General features: G+C 45.4%; 1 long non-coding RNA gene across 2 annotated transcripts; it reads left to right on the plus strand.

Annotated features, from left to right (window-relative positions):
• Positions 1-1,572: 1,572 nt before the first annotated feature.
• LOC113915809 lies at positions 1,573-18,407 on the plus strand. Of its 2 annotated transcripts, XR_003517816.2 has the most exons (6): positions 1,573-1,956; positions 5,170-5,260; positions 5,446-5,583; positions 9,444-9,553; positions 14,781-15,244; positions 16,560-18,407. It is a non-coding gene; the product is annotated as an uncharacterized LOC113915809 (long non-coding RNA). The 2 variants fall into 2 exon arrangements; XR_003517815.2 differs by having other exon boundaries at positions 14,781-18,407.
• The last annotated feature ends 2,675 nt before the right edge of the window (positions 18,408-21,082 follow it).

Below are 21,082 nucleotides of genomic sequence, written 5' to 3' on the forward strand. Positions count from 1 at the left end.
CTCCAAATACTACATGGAACGTACTTAGATCAAAAAATGATGTGGTGTTTATTTGAAATTCAAATGTACCTGGGTGTTCTGGATTTTATGTGGTAACCTTGGTATAATACCTAGCCAGAGACAGGGTTGGCTCTGCTCCCCAAAGCCTCAGGGAAGGGAAGCCAGCATCCTCCGGCATCCTGACTTTTCAACTGACTGCATCGCATTAGGCGAGTTCGAAGAGCATCGGGAGTTAATAGGAGAGAATGCAGCCAGCGTGCTCCAGTTTGCCTCAAACTCTTATTCCCTCGGCCTGCCAGAGAAGTGATCTAGAAACTGACTGTAATTTCATTCCTGGTCAGTTCCAGATAATCTGTTCTATGAGCCTTGATGTACACTGCAGTCTTAGGATCAGTAAGTGCTACCAGCCTTTAAGAAAAGAAAAGTCCATGTGTGGCCTCTGCCCTGGGCTGAGGACCCAGCGTCTCTGGCAGCCGGATGGCTTCTGAGGCACGTAAGGAGGAGACTTTCTCCTGGAACAGTCACTGCATCTCCTCTTCAGTCTCCTCAGAGCTGCTGCATCGGAAGAAATTGACAGGGATCCACCTTCCTGGAGGGGTGCCCTGCACGGGCGTCCAGCAGCAGCCCAGAGACAGAGCTGCTATGCACACGTGGTTGGGGCAGGTACCAACTACTAAGTAGAACCTCTTACGTTATTTTTATAAATTTATAAATTTATACAGTCAGATCATGTTAAAGCAGGAAGGGGCCCAGAGATTTGGCCTCTGCCTCTTACAAATCGTGACAAGCCTGAGACACACATGTACAAGACAGGTGCCCCAGGAACCAGCAGGTGCCCAGCTCCTACCCAACCCAGGGCTTCCTCCCTCTGTCATGCTGCCCATCTCTGAATTCTTGTTGTTTGTTTTTAATTGACGTATAACTGACCTATAATGTTATGTTAGTTTCCGGTGTACAGCGTAGTGTTTTGATACTTTTATACATTACAAATGTACAAAATGATCACTCTGATGGGTCTAGTTACTCACTGGTCACCACCCACGGTTATTACAGTGTTAGTGACTATGTTCCCTCTGCTGTACATTACAGCATCCCAGTGACCGACTGACTTCATAACTGGAAGGTTGTACTTCTTAATCCCCTTCAGCTGCCCGTCCCACGCCCATCCTTCTCTCCGACAACCACCAGTTTGGTCTCTGTGTTGATGAATCTGTTACTGTTTTGTTTTTTAGATTCCACATAGACGTGAAATCGCACAATAACTGTCTTTGTCTGAGTTACTTCACTTAGTCCAATACCTTCTAGGTCCATCCATGTTGTTGCAGATGGCAGGATTTCATTCTTTTTCTTAAGAGCCCAGAGAGCACCGAGCTTCAACCTCCTCCAGAGGCAAAATACTATAAAATAAAGTCTCTTTGAAGAGCAGTCGTTCAGTAAAGAGGGTCATTAAAAACTGTAGGCTGGAAATAAAAGGGATAAAGTGGAGGTTATCTGGGAAAATATGCTACTTCCTGCTTCATTAGGAATTTCCTGAAAGCACGGGCTTGTGGCCAGGGCCTGGGAGAGCTCAAACTTCTCCCGGACAGTCGCGTGCACTTGCACTCAGGCGCTGCCCGAAGTAGGTTTTCCCTTAAGGTTGCGGATGTGCAGTCTGCGTGCTGCACACGTTTTCTCTGGGACCTCGTTTCGTCCTTCCAGCAGCCTTGTGAGGAAGCATTGTGTCATCCCTGGTGTTCGGATGAGGAAACAGACTCAGAGTGATTTGACCTTGACCCCACAACTACAAAATGACAGCTGGGATCTTGAACTGGGGACCCGGATGCCACATGGTCTTTTCCCTTCAGTAAATGCGTGCTTTCCTTGTCCTGTCAGGTTAAACAAGGCCCCTGGACGTCCGGGGTGAATTCTTACCGTGCAGCTAGTAGCAGTGGTCCTCATGGCCTGAGTGTGGTGCTGGTACGTTCTTTTCCTGCAGTTGCTGGTCCCCGGGAAGTCGACGGCTGTTCTTGAGCCTTCGAGGTCGTGCTAGTGTTGAGAATCCCGTGGCACAGTTTCGAGAGTGCTAGGAAGGAGGCTGGCTAAGTAGGGCAGCCACGCAGTGTGCCACTTGCCCTCCTCGGAAGCTCCAAAATGAAGCCACGGTCTCTTCTCTCTGAGCTGCTACTGCCTAGCTGGACCCTCAGCCACTTCGGGGCCCTTGCCTGCTCCCCCCCCCCCCCCCCCCCCCCGACTACCTGGTGTTGGAGCAGGGCATGTGTGGAGGTCATTTCCAGACTGTGTATTTGCTGTCAGAGCCACGAGTGTCGGCTCCTGCCCCGGCTGGTGGTGGCCTAAGGCGCTGTTTAGTGGTCTGCTCCTGCAGTGGGTGTCTCGGAGCAAGATGCTGGAAGCAGAGCAGTCAACAAAGGCAGCCCAGGGAGGGGAGTCCTGCAGAGGAGGCGCGGGATGATGCCAGTGGACGATGCCCCTGTCTCATGGGCTAGTAGGGGAGAAGGCGGGAAAGTGTGTGTGGTGCCCAGGGAGGGGAGTCCTGCAGAGGAGGTGCGGGTGAGCTGAAGCCTGGAGGGTGCGCCCGCCCTGCACACTCAGCTGCCCTGACACCCTGAGCTGGAGAGCAGAGAGTGCAGGTGCCGAGAGGGCCCTGGCAAAGAATCCAGTGCGAACTGGGGAGACAAGACCCGCCAGGGATAAACGTGGAGGGTCAGAGTCTGCGAAGCGCCCTGAGCTGCAGAAGCACGGGAGGCCAGGTCCCAAGGTGAAGCAAGGATTCCAGAGCATTCCTTTTGGGCTACCTTCCTCGAAAGGACGCATCTTCCTTGGGTTTGTTACCTTGACTACTTGTGGCTCACTTTGGACAGGAGCGAGCTTCTGGAAGTACTTTGTTTCTCACATGGGGTGGGCTCAGGAGGGAGGTGGAGAGTGAGATGGAGTTTGTGGGCCCAAGAAGCCAGTCTCAGGTGTGTTTCAGAAGCCGCTTCCGGAGACGTTGACAAGTCATGGAAGCATTCAGCAGGTGTCTAAATCAGGAGGTGATTTAAGTCCCGTACCATGGAATGTCAGTAAGGTAGGACTGTGAGGCCCAGGTGATCCTCTTAGGCTTTTGCTGGAAGACCACATTTGTGTTGATTGAGGTGAAATATTTGATTGAAAGATCAGGAGGATTGAAAGTATGAGCTGGGCTTCCCTACTTCTAGTCGAGTCCAGAAGAGTCTTTCTACCCCAACGCAGCTGGGGGATACTTTCAGCAAGAGCTCGATATGAACGGTATTCCTTTGCTTTCCTTACAACTCCGTGAGTATTATACCCATTCTGCAGATGGGGGTACCCAAGGCTTAGAGAAAATAAGCGACTTGTCCAAGGCTGCAACGGGAGGAGTTGGATTGGCTCTTTGAAAGCCCACTTTTGGCTCACAGCATCCTTCCACAGGTCGGTGCCTACCATCCCTGCAGAGTAGGCCATTCTCCGAGGGGCTGCTTCCAAGCAACGTCCTGCCCTGGGCCCCCTTCCTACCCCACACCTGGGCCGAAGGATCCAGGCTTTACATTGTAAGAGGGGAGAGCGCAGATCTGGGACTTGGAAGTGTTTTTAATCTCCGGTCTTCAAAGAGAAGTCATGAGAACGACAGAATAAAAACGTTCGTGTACTCTGGAGACCAGGCCTCCTTTCTGCACATTTTTTCCTCTGCCCTGTAATTTCCCACAGAGCTTTTTTTTTTTGTCCATACTCCAGGGGTATGTTTATAAAGCGCACACATGGCAGGTGAGGCCCTGGGCAGGATACAAAGATGAGTGGGCAGTGACCCTGACCTCAGGGCCCTCTTAGATAGGTGGAAATAATAATAATTCGGATTTAGACTAAATGCTGTGGAAACAGAGACCTGGATTCATTAGCACTTGGGACTGGGTGGGGGGGAGTTTTCCAGCAGAGAGAGTGTTTAAACAGGCATGGGAACCAGTGTGGGGCATGGGTGGTAGGTGATGGGAGGTGGCAAAACCACACGGTGTGTTTTTGGAGCACCTGGGGGCCAGGCAGGTATGGTCGGGTGGTGGGCCCAGGCTTGGCGTGTAGAGAGATTGGGAATTCGGGGCGGGTCCAAGTCACTGTGCGGGTGAGGAGACATTCCATGGCTAAGGGTCTCTTGAACCGAAAGGATCATTTTGAAGACCCAAGAATGAGTACTGTGCACATTAGTTCATTGTAAAATGTGCATCTGAACTGACCAGCTCTCTACCCTGCCCGCATATTTGTCAGAAAGAAATGATACACATTCACTATGGAGAAGTACAAGGGGGGTTGAGGTGAGGTTTTCAGATGCCCACCAGCCGGTAGACAGTGTGCTGGCCCAGTGACCGCCTGCTGAACTGGGTGCGCTCCGAAATGCTGTGTGTGGGAGCATCTTGAAAGTAGAAATCCTGCTCCTCTTTTGTGGTCTGGGCTGTTGCCACTTTCCGTTGGGAGGGCTCAGGGAGAGAGAGAGATGGTTGCACCTGAGATTGATCTGGAATGCCATCTGCTAGTAGTACCTGCCCTGTCTTCTGTCCCTGGGAACAGGCCAGGATTGTGTCGGTGGTGGGAAGTTTCCAGGGCAATTTGTGGGATCCCTGGTCACCTAGAAGGAAATGTAGTGTTATGAGCATAGAACTTTGGGTCAGAGACCTACCTACCCAGTGGCCCTGCGTTTCCACCCTCCAGCCACAGGATCTTGCACGCTTTTTTTTTCCTTTAGCCTCAGGCTTCAGTCCTCGAAGGGAAAATGTGGCCAGTGAACCAGCTGGTCTTAAAGAGCCTTCCAATCTACAAGGCCCCGGTTCAGGTCCCTCTGCCTGGTTTGCTGAAGGGTTATTCCATCAATGATTTGGGAACCTAGCAGGGATGTGCTAGGAAGGGTTAAAATACTTTCTCAGAGGCTTATTCTTTGCACCTTCTTTTCATCTTCTGATAAGCCTCTCTGTTGTTTCCATGGCCTGCCAGTGGGTTCCGTGGGGCTGTTACCCTAATCAGAACAGGTGCTATACCTGATCACGAGAAAACAGCAAAGAGAGCCCCGGAGGCCAGCGCAAGCATTTGCTGGGCTCGAACTGCCAGCATACTTTTTATTCTTAGAACACATCTTTAAGGCACATGGACTTAAAACCAAGCACAGACCCAGGGCACTCTATTATTCCACAGGAGGAAGACGCAGTGTGGTGGCCAAGAAGTCCCTGGGTGGTGGCAAAGTCTTGTTTTTGGAGGGGCGCACCACGATCCCCAAAATCAACCCGTAAGTATAGTGACAAAGCAGTACCGAAATAACCCAGATCCCCCAAGCCCAGCGGGGCAATTAGCAAAAGATGCCTGAAACCAGACTGAGTCTCCACAGTGCTGGGGACCTTCGGGTTATTGCAAGTGACGTCTGGTGCTGCCGAATTGGCGTCTGCGTGTTGCATCTGCACCCTTTTCCCCCAGAACAAGCTAAGCTGTACCTCCTCTGGGGAGACGATTTGCCTGAGATAACTCCGTTGTGAGTGGAAAAGACAAGGACGCATTGTTCAGTGGACGATGCCAGAAGGAATATGCAAAATGGGCTCAACCTCTTCATTCCGAGTAAGTGGGAGACCATTGTTTCCATAAAGCTCCTATTGAGCTAAATGACTGGAATGTAACATTCTTTGTCCAAATGAATCCCAAAATGTAAGTACCTCTTTCTGGAGGACTAGATACTGCTTTTTTTTTTTTTTTTTTTAGGATTTTATTTATTTATTTGAGAGAGAGAGCATAGGAGCAGGGGGAGGGGCAGAGGGAGAGGAAGAGGCATGCTCCCCGCTGAGCAGGGAGCCTTATGTGGGCTCCATCCCAGGACCCCGAGATTGTGACACAAGCTGAAGGCAGATGCTTAACTGACTGAGCCCCAGGTGCCCCTGTTTTCTGTTTTGTTTTGTTTTTAATATGTCAGACTAAATTCTCATTTTTCAAAGATTCTGTATTTGCCTACTCGCAAAAATTTATTTGTAAGCCCCCCGAATCGGTACGGTATTTTCACAGTCATTCACGGGTGGGGAGGCGAACATTTGAGTCTCCTGTCAAGTCCTTTCCCAGCTGGGGTTGTCCAGGGTGACACTCTGCCTTGTTTCAGCTCTCCTACCTTGAACAAGTGTTTTTTTTTTACTATTTAGTGTCATGTTGTTTGCATCTGTGTGCTCTTTGTTGGAGATCTCCATGTTTAAAATGGCCCAAGCATAGTGCTGAAGGGCTGTCTGGTATTCCTAAGCACGAGAAGGCTGTGATGTGCCTTACGGAGAAAATAGGTGTGTTAGATTAGCTTTGTTGAGGCACGAGTTACAGTATTGTTGGCCTTGTTCAGTGTTAATGAATCAGTATAGATTAAATAAGGTGTCTTTAAAAAGAAGCACACATAAAGCAAGACTGTGTGTTGATGGGTCGGCATAGAGGTGATCAGAGGCTCCCAGGAACCTAACTAACACCGTGTTTCTCCTAGGAGCAATGGGTTAGTCTTCTCTGAGTGTTCGCAGCCCCACCTTTATAGGACATACTCTCTCGAATAACAAGAATCAACTCTCACTTGACTCTGGGGTTCATGCTTTGTTTTTCTGCTGAGGACTCCTTTGGCATATTTCTATAATTCTCCAACTTTTATCTGCAAAAAAAGATGATTTTTATTCCCACCATCATTCCTAACTTTGCTTGTCTCGTTGTCTTCCGCCCGCCTGCCTCCCCTTCTCATCCACACGTACTTTCGTTTTCCACAGTCCTGTGCACTATATGTCTACACGAACCCTTCTCTTAGAAAGTACCTCAGCAGAGGGGTTTTGGTGATGTGGCCAGAAAGAGCCAAGACTATAAGAGAAGAGCCTGGACACAGGGCTCCAATTAAATCCCAGCTTTAGGAGCGGGCAGATTCCTGTGGGGTTGAGCTAAGGCCATGGAAAGGGTTAGATAAGTAGTCTAACAATCCCCCACCGTCCCCGCCTCTGGCAGGGCTCCATGCTAGCTCAGTGATTTTCACAGCATTCTCCAACTCAAATACATTTTAATTACCTTTAAAACAAGGGCAAAAGTTTGGTCACAAGGCAAAATCTCAAGGAATTTTAAAGGCACTGATTTTATAGTTAATAGTTATAACCAATGCTTTGGGAAAGCTTATTCTTCTTCCACATACCTCTTACCTGATCTAAATATAATATGGCATAAGATATTTAATGTGGTTCAGCCAAATATTAAGGAAATTAATCCCTCCTCCCTCCTAATCATAATGAAATGGTTTTGGGTTCAGTCTCTATTCTGGTTGAATGTGGTGCCCTAACAATGATTGTTCTCATCTGACAGCACTATTCGTACTTTGCTTTCTTTCTTAAAACTTGTACCTGGGTTGATAAACTAGAAACATTCTCCTTTTTAAAAAATCCAAACATACATAAAAGTACAGAAGGTACTAGAGCAGACTTGAGGTACTTATCACTGAGATTGATTCTTCCAAGAGGTGACCATCATTCTGAAGTCAGTGTGCATCATTTATCTCATTTATATATATGTTCTGCTACATATATAGAGAGTTATAATACTGCTTTGCGGACCTTAACGAACTAAATGGATTCATGGTATGGAAGCTTCAGCTCTTCAGCACCATTTTTTTTTCATTAAACACTATCATTTTGATAGTGTTTAATCTGTTGTGTAGGTCTAGTTCATGGATCCCCATTGGCCCACAGGATGCCACGTGTGACTCCATCACACTCTGGCCCCTGGCCTCTTAACGGGCAAGCCCAAGTGTGATGTGCAGTGTTGCAAGCAATGCCGTAGGGCACTTCCTGGCAGGTAACTCCCGGGGCATATGTGTATTTCACTAGACATTGAATTGCTGGCTCATTGGATATTTTCATTTTCACTTTTACTAGTTATTGCCAGATTTCTCTCAAAGTCATCATACCAACTTACACACCCAACAGCAAGATTTGAGTGTTCCTGTTTCAAACACCTTCCGGGACATGGTATTATATTTAAAAAAAGGGAAAAAAAAAGCAAACTTTGCCAGTCTAAGCGTCAAGAGCTACCTCTTTTTTAAACTTATATTTTCTCTATTATTAATAGGCACGAGCTTATCTTTTTTTTAAAAGATTTTATTTATTTGAGAGAGAGAACACAAGCGGGGAGGAAGGGTAGAGGGAGAGGGGGAAGCAGACTCCCCACTTAGCAGGAAGCCAAATGCTGGGCTCAATCCCAGGACCCTGGGATCCTGACCTGAGCCAAAGGCAGATGCCCAACCGACTGAGCCACCCAGGTGCCTCAGGCATGAGCTTATTTTTGTGGTAATGATCATTTGGGCTTTTTCTCCATTAATTGTCTTTATATATACTTCGCTACTTTCCTTCCTGGATTGTCATTTTTTCTAACCTGAGAAAACAGAAGGGCAATGCTTTCTATACAAGCGCAGTTCATGAAGGTCTAAGACTACCACCCTGGTCTCGACCTGCCACTGGCAGGAGTGAAGATGGGGACCCAGATTCTATGTGCTTCTGGAAACACCCCCTCTCATTTAGGCTTTCCCCCACACATGCACACCTGTGCACGTACACAGAGTCTGGCTCTGCTGTCTCCCTTAAGAACTTCGGGACTAATATGGTGATGCCCTTTATTCTTGTCTATGAGAGGCACCACGAGAAGGCCAAGATTTCCAGGTCATCCCTCACCCTTGGCAATCCAATCTCCATTTTGCTCAGTCTATTCCATCTTTTGACCCATCCCGTGAAACTGGGATCACCTTTGGAATGGCAGGATCATATAGTAGATCTATTTTTATTTTTTTGAGGAACCTCCATGTTGGTTTCCTTAGTGGTTGGACCAGTTCCCATCAACAGTGTATAAAGATTCCCTTTTCACCATATCCTCACCAGCACCTATTGGTCTCTTGTCTTCTTGATGATATCCACTCTGAGAGGTGTGAGGTGATATCTCATTGTGGTTTTGATTTGTAGTTCTGTGCTGATAAGTGATGTTGAGCAACTTTTCAGGTACCAGTTGGCCATTTTGATGTCCTCTTTGGAAAAAAGTCTATTTAGTTATTCTGCCCATTTTTTAATCAAATTGTTTTGTTGAGTTGACTGAGTTCTTTATAGATACTGGATATTAACCTCTTATCTGATATATGGGTTTACAAAAATTTTGTCCCATTCCATAGGTTGTCTTTTTTAATTGTTTCTTTTACTATGCAGAAGCTTTTGAGTTTGATGTTCCATTTGTTGATTTTTTTCTTTTGTTGTTTGTGCTTTTGGCATCATGACCCCAAAATTGATTGCCACGACCAAGATTGATGTTAATTCCCTATATTTTTTTCAAGGAGTTTTATGGTATCAGGTCTTATGCTTAAGGCTTTGATGCATTTCAAGTTAATTTTTGTGAACGGTGTGAAGTAGGGGTGCATTTTCATTGTTCTGCATGTGTTCCGCCAGGAGAAGAACACGTTTCTGCTGACTGGTCTCTTCAAGAGACCACACGTGGGCCTTCGGTGCTTGTTGGCACAGCAAGACTTCTCCAGTCCATTGACTCCCATCTTTCCCAGGTAAATATTTCCTTCCTTCCCTTTTCCTCAGTCTTCTAGTACATCTTTGCCCCCATTTCACGCTCAGCTGATGGATGATCTTGCTCCCTATTTTACTGAAAAAATTAAGGCAATCAGAAAAAAGTTCCACAAATGCTCAAACCATACTTACTGTCCCTCCTTTGTGTAACTGCATCCCACCTTCCCTCCTAGATGCACTGCCCATGATGCTAGAGGGGTCAGGTCTACCCTGGGCCTGGGCCCCTGTCCCCTTACACCTGCTGGGGGCACCACTCCAGCAATCCACCCCTTTCGTCTGGCCTCACCAGATTGCCCTGTCTTCTGGTCATTCCCATCAGCAAAAAACAGGCTGTGAGTTCTTTCGGAGAAAAACTTTTTAAGAGTTATCTGTAGTCATCATTTCCTCTCTTCTGAGTCTCTTTAATGAACATAGTGGTGAAAGAAATGAAAGAACTTCTTGTATTGAGGTGCATTCCCCACACACCTCCTTGGGCTCACTCATATCAGGCTCACATCACTCGGGTCAAGGTCTCCAAGCCCACTGCCCACTTGGCTCTCATTTCACTTTCCTGCTAGCCCAGCCACAGTTGCTGGAAATAGCATTTTCACTCAGTTTCTAGGCATCATGGCTCTGCTCTTCCTGCCAGTGTCTTCCATGGGCTCCCGGGCTGGTTCCTTCTCATTTCCCTGACTCTTAGTGTTGGGGTGCTCCAGGCTCCACCTCCTCTATGTCTACTCTCTCATCCACTGTTCTGGTTTTGCATATATATACCCCTAGTTTGTGTCTCCAGCACAGATTTCTGTCTTGGGTGCCACGCTAGTATCTCCAATGGCCTACACCCCATCTTCCCTGAAAGCCTGACAGGCACCTCAGGCTTCACACATCAACACTGAGCTCCTGCTTCCCTCCCCACCCCCCAAGCCCAATCTTCTGAGTCTTTCTCACCTTTTGCTGGCTCAACCCCCAAACCCTAGAATCATCCTGGACTCCACTTCCCTTCACATCCCTGTCTTGTCCCCTCAGCAGATCCTGTTTTCTCACCTTCAGAACGTACCTGAAATCTACCTGATTCTCATCTCCTGCACTGTTACCACTGGGGCTCAAACCACATCATCTCCTAGAGCACAACAAGAACCCCCTGGGTTAGTTTCCTGGGGGCTATCATCATAAAGAACGTCGAACTAGGGGACTTAAAACAACAAATTTACTCTCTCCCAGTTTTGGAGGCCGGAAGTATGAAATCAAGGTGTCCACGGGGCTGCATTCCTTCTCCAGGCTCTCGAGCAGGATCCTTCCTTGTTTCTTTGAGCTTCAAGTGGCTTCTGACATTTCCTATGCTTGTGGCCACCTCATTCCGGTCTCTGTATCTGTCTTCATGTGGCTTCTCCCTGTGTATCTCTGTGTCTCCTCACCTCTTCTTGGGCTATCAGATTTTGATCTAGAGCCCACCACAAGTCCAGGATGATTTCAACTCAAGATCCTTAACTGATTACATCTGCAAAGACTCTATTTCCAAAGAAGGTCACATTCTGAGGTTCTAGGGAGGATGTGCATTTGAGGGGACACTATTCCACCCCTATCTCCTCACAGGGCTCCCTGATTTGCTTCTGGCACCCCCTGGTCTGACTTCAACCCAGCAGCCTGAGCACATCAGTTCTCTATGGGAACCCTGTGAAGGCTTCTGTTTCACCCAGCGTAAAGGTCAAAGTCCTAATAGCCTATGAAGCCTTACTCAATCTGGTCCCCTCATCACCCCCATCTTCTCTCCCATGCCAGCCCCTCCCCAACTCTGGCTCCTACCCGTTTGGTTCTGGCAGTGCCCTCTACCTGAACACTTCCTTGAATCTTCATGTTTGCCAGACACACATAGAACATTTATTATCTACCTTTGCCACTTGCTTCCCTTGCTGGATTGTTCACCACTGCACTTATTTTGCCTAGAACATTGCAGCTGGATGAACGAAGAGGAATCTTCCAAGCTGAAATGGTGTATCTCAAATTAAAGTGTCCTGGGCTGTGAACACTCTCGTTCCAAGAGAGCCAGTTCCAACAGCCCTTCCATGCATTCTAGGTAGAGAATGGATGGGCCAAAAACTGGATAAAGATGAGTAAGGAAAAGGACAGCAATATACCTGTAGACGTAAAACATGAATTACCAAGGCCGAGTTGGCTGTAAGTAGCAAAAGCCATAGAAAAATGCACGCATGCCCTGTGACCCAAGTTCTGCTTCTGGGCCTTCACCTTGAGTCATGATGACACACAGAGTTAAGGTACCAGGATGTTCACCAGATTATTCTTTAATAAAACCAAAAAGTTGAAAACCACCTAAATGTTCCATAGTAGGAGATCGTTGAAATAAATTGTGTATGGATTTACCATGCCACCAGTAAAAATCCCTATATAATAGCATGAGAAAATATTTATAACATATCGATGGGAGTAAAATGAAATTTAAACAATGCCTGATGGTATTTTAGTTACATAAACTTAATATGAAAATAAAACAATGTGCATCAAAAAGAGAGAACTGGCTTTACAAAATAGTAAAAAAAACCAGACAGGTCCGATTAGTAGTATCAGTGGGAGTTCACAGAATTTACTAGAAAATCAGCGATTGGATGTTGGCATAATCTTGAACACCGAAATATCATTAGGTTGGCACCAGTTTGGAAGAAAACCACCTAACCCGAGGGTCATCACAAGGGACTGGGTTAGACACTAAGCAAACTCACTTGGGACGACAACCCCTGCTTTAGCTGCAGTGATGTGCCTGTGCTCACGTTAGGGCCCTTATGGAGGCAGCCTGGTAAGCCCACTCTGGGGCCCCAGAGCACCCTGGAGAAGGTCCCTGGTGGAAACCTGGGTAGACTCAGAAGACGGAACAAAGGAGAGATTTTGGTTTGAATGAATATCTCTGCTTCGCCTTCCTTCTGAGCTCCTCCCAAGGGCGTTCCAGCGCGTTCACCTACTGCTTTCTCTCTGGTTAAATGCATCAATGTTGGTGGTTCATTTTATTTTGCCCCCTAAACTGATCTGAGCTGCTGCTAGGACTGCTTCCAAGACCAGGACCTGCTTTTGCATTGAATCAAGTTGTAGCAATGGTGACGGTCTATTGCCGTCACCCAGCAGGCTGAGGGGGAGGTGGCCCTGAGCAGGAGGCCGTGTGGGACCTGGGCCTCGAGCTGAAGAGCAGTGCGATTCAGTCTGGTTGCTTCTTAAAAATACATACATCAGAAGAAAAAAAAAATACATACATCAGGAAAAAGCCCTGAAATGCAAAGCACAAACCTATGAGCAGACATTGTCTCTGAGGAGTGTGATGATGAAGCTTTTATTTTCTTCTTTTTGCTAACTGTAATGGCTATTTAAAAAAAACAAAAAACAATGACCATGTGCTGAAGAACGTGGCAGAAATATTTCCAAGAACAATGACGAGAGACTGAGCAGCACCTGAAACTAATGTAACACTGTATGTTAATGGTACTTGAATTAAAAAAAAAAAAAAGCCTGAAAGCTAAAGCATTATAGGGGAAAAAAGAAGGAAAGAAAAAAGAAAAGAAGGAAAGAGGGAGAGAGTGAGGGAGAGAGTAAGGGAGGAAGGGAAGAGGGAAAGAAGGAAAGAGAAAGAAGAAAAGGAGAGAGAGGGAGGGAGGGCGGGGAAGGAAGGGAGAGAGGACTGAGCAAGGAAAACAACAGGAGAAACAACCTAATGGGTAATCGCAGCAAACGTGTGAGTGAGGCCAGGCTTTGGTTTAGAGAAAGCTCATATGGTGTGGAAGACAGCAGACCTGGTTTGTGAAATCATCCCCGGGGGCTTTGTCGTGCTCTTCCTGGTCTTAGGAGAGACCCAAGAGGGCTCAGTGAAGCACAACTAATAATAAAATTAAGAAGATGATAGCAATTTGGATTATTTAGCCTGAAAGAAATTAGGGTTTAAAAACTGTCTTAAGAGGTTCTAGATGAAAACACTGATCAATTGCGAACCATTTTCACAGAGGATAGAAGAAGAAGAAATGGCCTTAAATTGATTAAGAGAGCTTGAAGAAGAGATCCTTGCCAGGGAGGCTGGTGATAGCTTGGCATGGGCTGATAGTGGGCTAGCTCAGTGCTGGGAGGACTGAATATAAGAAACACCATCTGTCCTAGAAGATCCAGGGAGACTTTCCAGAAGGTTCCTTGAAGTTCCAATCCTGTGATGTCTCGATGAAGGTATAAACTCACCTAATCTGTTCCTGAATGAGCTATCCTGGAACTCGAAGTGTCTGTATTCTTGGCCAGGACTGGTCTTGGGAGAGCTGGTAGCCATCTGTGTGATGGGAGGGCTGGCTGCCAAAATACCATTCCTACCGCTGAGTCATGCTGTCTGAAATCCTACCAGGTGACAATCATCTTTGGTCATCAAGAGCCCAATGGAGTGTGAGTGATGCCCTTATGGTTTTCTTTTTTTCTTTCTTTTCTTAAGTTCCGGAGGGAATAAGTGTGGAGGTTTTGAGATAACCAGCTTAGAATTTTCTCTCTTTAGGGATTGTTAAGAAAAATTATCCAAAACTTAGAAATAAGGCAAAGGGGCATGTCCTCTCAATGTCATACTGAGGCACTGTTTGACATGCTCGCCCAAGGATTATTTAATTCTTGAAGAGAATATACTTGTGTTTGATTAAGCGCAAACACAGTAGAGTTACATGTTAACTTGTTGATTTCTGTCCCTTAGAAAAAATAACCACAAAGGTTATGGTTTTATTCCCATGTAGGCGTTAACCAGTTTTGTACCTAATTGAGCAGTGATTCTAACATACTGTTTTGGGTTTAAAGGTCGTCGATTCTGCAAATGCTCTTGGAACCATCTTTCCTATCGTACTGGTTTGCTCATTAATAAGTTAAATACATTTTGGACACATGTATATATTTGTATGAGAGTCATGAGTTTAACTTCTTGAAAACTGTGCTTTGACAGGAAGGAGATGAGGTAACAGTAGCACAGTAGCTTTAAAGAGCACGACATTGATTCTCATCTGGATAGAGGTTTGTATGGTCATTCTTTGAAAGAGAGGGATTCATTAATTCTCAGGTAATCCATGATTAGCCAGCCCTTGGTGAGCACGAGGTAATTGGATTTTTTCTAACCTTAACAGAGGTGTTGGGCTTTTTTTGGTTTTGATTTTTGATTTTTTGATTTTTTTGTTTATTGTTTTTGTTTGGTTTTTGTTTTTGCTTTTGTTTTTGCAGAGAGCTATGGGTGAAGCCAGCACCGCCAGAGTGAAAAGGGATTCTGAGTGATAGAATGCTTAGGATTCTGATGGGTGCACCTGTCACATTGGAGAGCAAGATTTCAGAGGCAGAGGGATTCAGGGGAAGTCCAGGCCCTGGCACCGTCATGGGAGAGGGTGACTGAACCTCACTGGAATACAGGAGTTAAGGCAGAGAGTGGCTGGGAGACAAAGGAGGCACCTGTGGGAATGTGGAACCCCTCCCTCATGGTGACAGACTCTGGTGGTGGCAGCAGTGCCACCTGCCCAGTGATGCCTGGTGACCCAAGGAGCCAGTGGTTTAGACCATCCTGGAGATAAGAGGCGCAAATGGAGAAGTAGGCCATGAGAGGCCCAATCATCATGAAAATTATTTGGGTGACACATGGGCAGAGTGTCTACCTGCGGTTGCTGCCTTTCCTGTCCCAAGACGCAGAGACACAGGTAAACCTCAGATGCCAACCTCTCTGGTGTTGACAGCGCATTCCAGGTCTTTCTCGGAAAACAGCCCCTTCTGTCTCAAAAGGGTCCACAGATGGGGCAAGCTGAGGACATCTTCCCAAGCCATAGAAAGCAACACCCAGCCCCGGGAGCCGTTGGACCTGCAGGGCTATATTTCACTCTTGGATGGCAGTCAGCAGATTCTTAAACTCACTCCCTAGCTCCTACCCTGGGGCTGCTATTCTGCTACTATTCAAGGCTCAAATGCCACCTCATGCTGCTGGTCCCAACTGGGGACTCTGAGCCCCTCAGAGGCATCTCTCAAATAAAACCCAACACCACACTTCCGCACACTCATTGTGTGGAGTGGTCTCACTCCACTGGGCTCTATCGAAGCTGCAAATTCCAGATTTCTCTCTCTTGTGTTTTTGAACCTGTTTGCTTTTGATTATGGTTTGGTTTTGAAAGGGAAGAGTCACACACGATCCAGCTCCCTGTTTCCTTTCTCAGATGGAGTAATAAAGCTTATTTATAGTGGAACTGTTTTTTTTTCCATTATGGCATATTTAATTTTATTACTCTACTGCCTTGTGCTTTGAATTACATAGGGGAAGCAACGCGTAACAGAATATTCCGTTGGTTTTCTTTTTTTCCCCTCGGGTAGTTGATTGTGGAAAAAAAGGATGTAGCATCCTATTAGTCATTCTGTACCATGATGATTTTTTTGCCTGTGACCAACAAAATTACATTTTACACTCGAATGAACTCTCCAAATGGACCCTTCTCTTCAACATATGTGGACATAAGATTCAAAGTATGGCCAACCCCATGCATCACATCCAAAGTCCATTTCAGCTGTGGTTGATGGTTCTCTCCAGGAATGCAATATGCTGCAAAGCACCATGGTTTGGGCTTCTGATGAGAAGTTTAAGCATGCTATTTATTTTGTTCTTCTGTCTTTCTATTCAAACCATTTGAAAAGATCACTGAACTCTAGGTAATTTGGGACAGCCTTTGGTTAGTCACCTTGGCTCCTTAGCTTATTTCTCCATCACTCTGGTGGTCTTTGCTTTCTTAGGCTTGGAAAAAGGACAAGGAAAATCTCTCTCTTTGGAACCAAGGAGGTTCCTTAATTGCTCAAATGGGCTTGCAACAGATATGGTTGTATTTCACGTGAAGCTTTTTCACGTGTTCTAAAGTCTTAGGTTTGAATCCATGTTTCGTACCATTTTTGACCATGTTTTCTGACTATGTTTTCTATCATGTCGGACCAACTAGGTACTTCAGTGAGATGCTTCTACCTTTCGTTCGTTTCTAGGAGAGAACATGGAATCAGAGGGGAAGGTGTTTGCCATACTCGAAATCCCCACAAATTAGGAGAAAGACTGATCGAACCCTATTGTTCTGTCTCAACTTCTACAAATGAAAGGAAAGTGGATTTTTAGCAACTTGTGATGCTCTCCAATAAAGAGTTGGCAATGCTGAATATCCCAGTTTTCTGTGCTCAGTGGTCCCTCAGTTGCTTTGGAAAGCATCCTACTAATATGGAGAAATCAGAACCTTGGTATACTGCTGATAAGAATGTAAAATGGTGCATCTGTTTTGGAAAACAGTCTGTCAGTTCCTCAAAAAGTTAGACATAGAGTTACCATGTGACCCAGCAATCCTACCCCTATATAGGTATATAAATCCAAGAAAACTGAAAAACGTTTGTCCACACAAAACTGATACATGAAAGGTCCATAGTAACATTATTCATAATAGTCAAAATGTAGAAACAACCAAAACGTCTATCAACCAGTGACTGGAAAATTAACATGATTATATCCATACAGTGGAATATTATTTGGTGGTATAGAGGAATTCTAGCAAGATATTTAAACCAAAAATAAAAATAAATCATTAGGGCAATTTTTTACTTCGAATCAAGGAAGGATTTATAGCTAAACATAATAATAATAATAATGCTTATTTGTTTATTATAGTTACTAATCTGCATATCTCATTTGATTCTCATGATAACCTCCAAAAATAGTTTTTATCATTCCCATTTTCAGACAAGGAAACTGAGGCTCAAAGAAATGTGATACTTTCTGAAGTCTCCCAGTCGTTCTGTGTGCCAAGCCTGGCCTTCTTACAGGTTCTGAAATGTATGATGCCCTTGACCTCAGGCTGGCAGAGTAAGTTGGGGTTAGGGGTGGAAAGAACCCATTGCAGTGTGGTTTTCGTGTGTTCCAACACATATTTCTTCAGGTGAAGAAGCAGACTGCGTAGACACATGCAGTTCTCCATAGTTCTTCATAGTACACTTCTAGTCGGCAATCGGAGAAAAGATTCAATAGTTTTGCACCTGCACCCCAGTAATAAATGGGGGGACAACCCTGAATTCATGGATAAGAGGAAACTTTGTAATACATTAGTTCAGTCTTTCCAGTTACGCATGGGTCATTCTTCTCCCATCCGTGGCTTGGTCTGGGTCAGAAGCTAGCTTCTTGGGTCCACGGATGGAGTTCTTCTAGTCCGTTTTCAGGAGCCAAGTGGCTCCTGGTAGGGCCTGGGTTCATGCCAGTGGCTCCTTCCAGCCACCAGCCTCCCCCGGCACAGCAGCCTGAGTTCCTCTGCCTGTACGGACCCCAGTCGTGGCCCCGATGTCTCTCGCCTGTTTGAAGGGTTTGTTCCTGTTGGACTCTGCCAGGCTTTGTACCGTTCCTGACACTTTAGCAGTAGCTTGAGTGTTTTGTGTCACCTCTTTTTCTTCGGGCCTGTTTGCTTTTGAGCTCAGCTGTGTAACAAAATTCTGTTGTTGTATTTTATTCAATATTTCCGTTCGTTCGGAGCAGGACATCTTTCCTCATCAGCTCAGTCTTCCACGTTGACCAGAATGTCTACATTTTTACTGTTTCTTTTGTGGCCTAATTGTTATGGACTGAATGTTTGCATCCCCCCAGATGCAGATGTTGAAGCCTCATCCCCAAGGTGGGGGTGTGAGGAGGCGGGGCTTTGGTGGGGGGGTCAGGGTGGAGCCCTCTCCTAATCTCCTTCACCCTATTGAAAGCTATATACACAATGGAATATGACTCAGCCATCGGGAAGGATGAACACCCAACTTTCGCATCCACATGGATGGGACTGGCGGAGATGATGCCAAGTGAAAGAAGTCAAGCAGAGAAAGTCAATTATCATATGGTTTCACTTATTTGTGGCACATAAGGAATAGTATGGAGGACATTAGGAGAAGGAAGGGAAAAATGAAGGGAGGGAATCGGAGGGAGAGAGGAACCATGAGAGACTATGGACTCCGAGAAACAAACTGAGGGTTCTAGAGGGGAGGGGAGTGCGGGGGGGAACGGGTGACTACCTGGTGTTGGGTATGAAGGAGGGCATGTACTGCATGGAGCACTGGGTGTTATACGAAAACAATGGATCGTGGATCACCACATCAAAAACTAATGATGTATTGTATGGTGACTAGCAGAACATAATAAAATTTAAAAAAATAATAAAGCTATTGGTCTTAAATTCCAGTTTGTCTGATCTTCACATTGCCCCCACTCTCATTTTGTTTATTCTTGCCTGATATAGTTTCCCATCTCTTTCTTTCCAAGCTTTCTTTGTCATTTCATTTGGCTGTTTTTCATAAATAGCATGTAACAAATAGTTCTTTAAAATTCTATTTCAGCTTGTGTCATTCAGTGGAGGAATTTAATCGAGTCCTATTTATTGAGATGTCTGATGTCCTTGGTCTTCTTTTTTCTTAATGCATGATATTGGCCAGGCAGGGGGATCTTGGATCACAGCCTTACCTCTCAAAAGCCTTAAGCCTGGCTCTACTGCCTCAGTGTTCCAGGTGTTTCCAGTGAGGAATCTGGTGTCATTCGAATTCTCTTCCCTATGTAAATAATTTGTTTTCATTCTCAGGTAGCTGGCATTTGGGAATTTACCAGATTACATCCAGGTGTGATTCTTTTTTTGCTTTTCAAATTGTCGTTATTAATCTTGCTTGGTACTTGAGTTTACTTCTGGTCCAGAAATTGTTCTTTATTCAGGTAAGGAGTATTCTTCTTGTTTTTCAAGTTTGCCTCTCCATGTCATTTTTCTCGAACTCCTAATATTCAATAGCCAATATTCACCCAGTATGCAGTATTCTTGAATCTACTCCCTACTCCCTACCTCTTCTGTTTCATTTGTGATTTTCATTTCATTGAGTTTTCAAGCTCTGAGATCAGTCAGGTCATTGGTCATTCAGATGAACTTGTGCACCATTATGAGAAAGTTCAGGATGGAAGGATGACTGTTAGCATGCTGCACTTCTTATGCTAGTTTGCTTGGGAAGGGTTTACACCTGGAAAGCAGCAGGATCCCAAGCCTCTTGATGGGGAGACTACCTCAGTCGGGGGGCAGTTTCAGACTCCCAGGCTGACCCCAGATGGCATTTCAGCCTGCCAGATCCCAGGATGATTCCAGCTTCTAAAGGAAGTAGCAGTGCTGATGGTTTTTGAAGTTAAGTTTATTCTTTGGCCCAGTTGGGTATTTCCTGGAATCACTTCTTTTTTCCCTTTGTACCCTGTTTACGGGCCCACCCACTTGCTCTCATCACCCTGACGTGGGTCCTGGGTATTGTTATCATTTGTCCCTGGGTCAGCTTCCTCATGAGCCTGTGAGTTCCATTTACCTTCCCCCCTCAGTCAGCTCAGGCTGCTGTAACAGAGGACTACAGGCTGGGGAGCTTAAACAACAGAAATTTATGTCTTAGTTCTGGAAGCTGGAAGTCCAAGATCAAGGTGTCATCAGGTTTGGTTTCTTTTGAGGCCTCTCCTTGGCTTGCAGGTAGCCATCTCTTTGCTGTGTCCCCACGTGGTCTTTCCTTTGTGTGTGTACATTCCTGGTGTCTCTTTGTATGTCCAAATTTTCTCTTCTAAGGACACCCATCAGATTGGATCAGGGCCCACCCTAATGACCTCATTTAAACTCAGTTAACTTTTTAAAGGTTCTGTCTTCAAATATAGTCACATTCTGAGGTACTGAAGATTAAGGGTTCAACAGGTGAATTTGGGGGACACAGTTTAGTCCGTAACACACTAGCTTGGCGTAGGCTTTGCTGATAGATGTTCAACTAACCAAATAAAGGTTAGTTGAGAGCCTGAATGAAAGTCCCCCAATTTGTCCTTTAATCATTTTGACTTTCAAGCATGTTGTGTTGCATGGAATGGCACCATATGCTCTTTTAAGATAAATTAAGTGAACTATCTCCTTACTGTCTTTTTTTATCTTTAGCTAGTAATATTTTGTGTAAGTAACTCTATAGTAGCGCAAATACATGGTCCTTCCTCCGCCCCCTCCCCCCCCTCCCCCCCCCCCCCCCCCCCCCCGCCAAAATATCCTTCTATTGCATGGTAAAGAAACAAGTTCAGTGCCTTAGGGCAGATTCAATTCACAGTCTCTGCCCTGTATTTCTCGCAACAGGCCTATGTGTGGTTTGTCTGTGGGGATTTGAATCTGTGTTATTGCATACTGGATTTACCTGCCTTGGGAATTCAGTTCTTTTTTCTTTCTTAGCACTTTCTCTGTCTCATCATATTTATTTCCATGCTCTGCCCCACGCTCTGACAAATTTGAATTTTTCAAAAAGCACAGAGATATGCATTATACTGATTATGTCAGTTATTTGTGTTCTTTCTAGTTTATAATAATGAAAAGTTGGAATTAAAATTTTTTCCCTTGGCTATTTTATTCTTTTGCAGTCTTCATTTTTATATTTTGTTTTCAGTCTTCTCATTGAGTTTTTGATCTCTGAAATAGCAATTTAAAATAGCTATCCAATGGTATATGTATCCACAACAG

The sequence above is a fragment of the Zalophus californianus genome, chromosome 1, assembly GCF_009762305.2.
Source record: "Zalophus californianus isolate mZalCal1 chromosome 1, mZalCal1.pri.v2, whole genome shotgun sequence".
Taxonomy (NCBI): Eukaryota; Metazoa; Chordata; class Mammalia; order Carnivora; family Otariidae; genus Zalophus; species Zalophus californianus.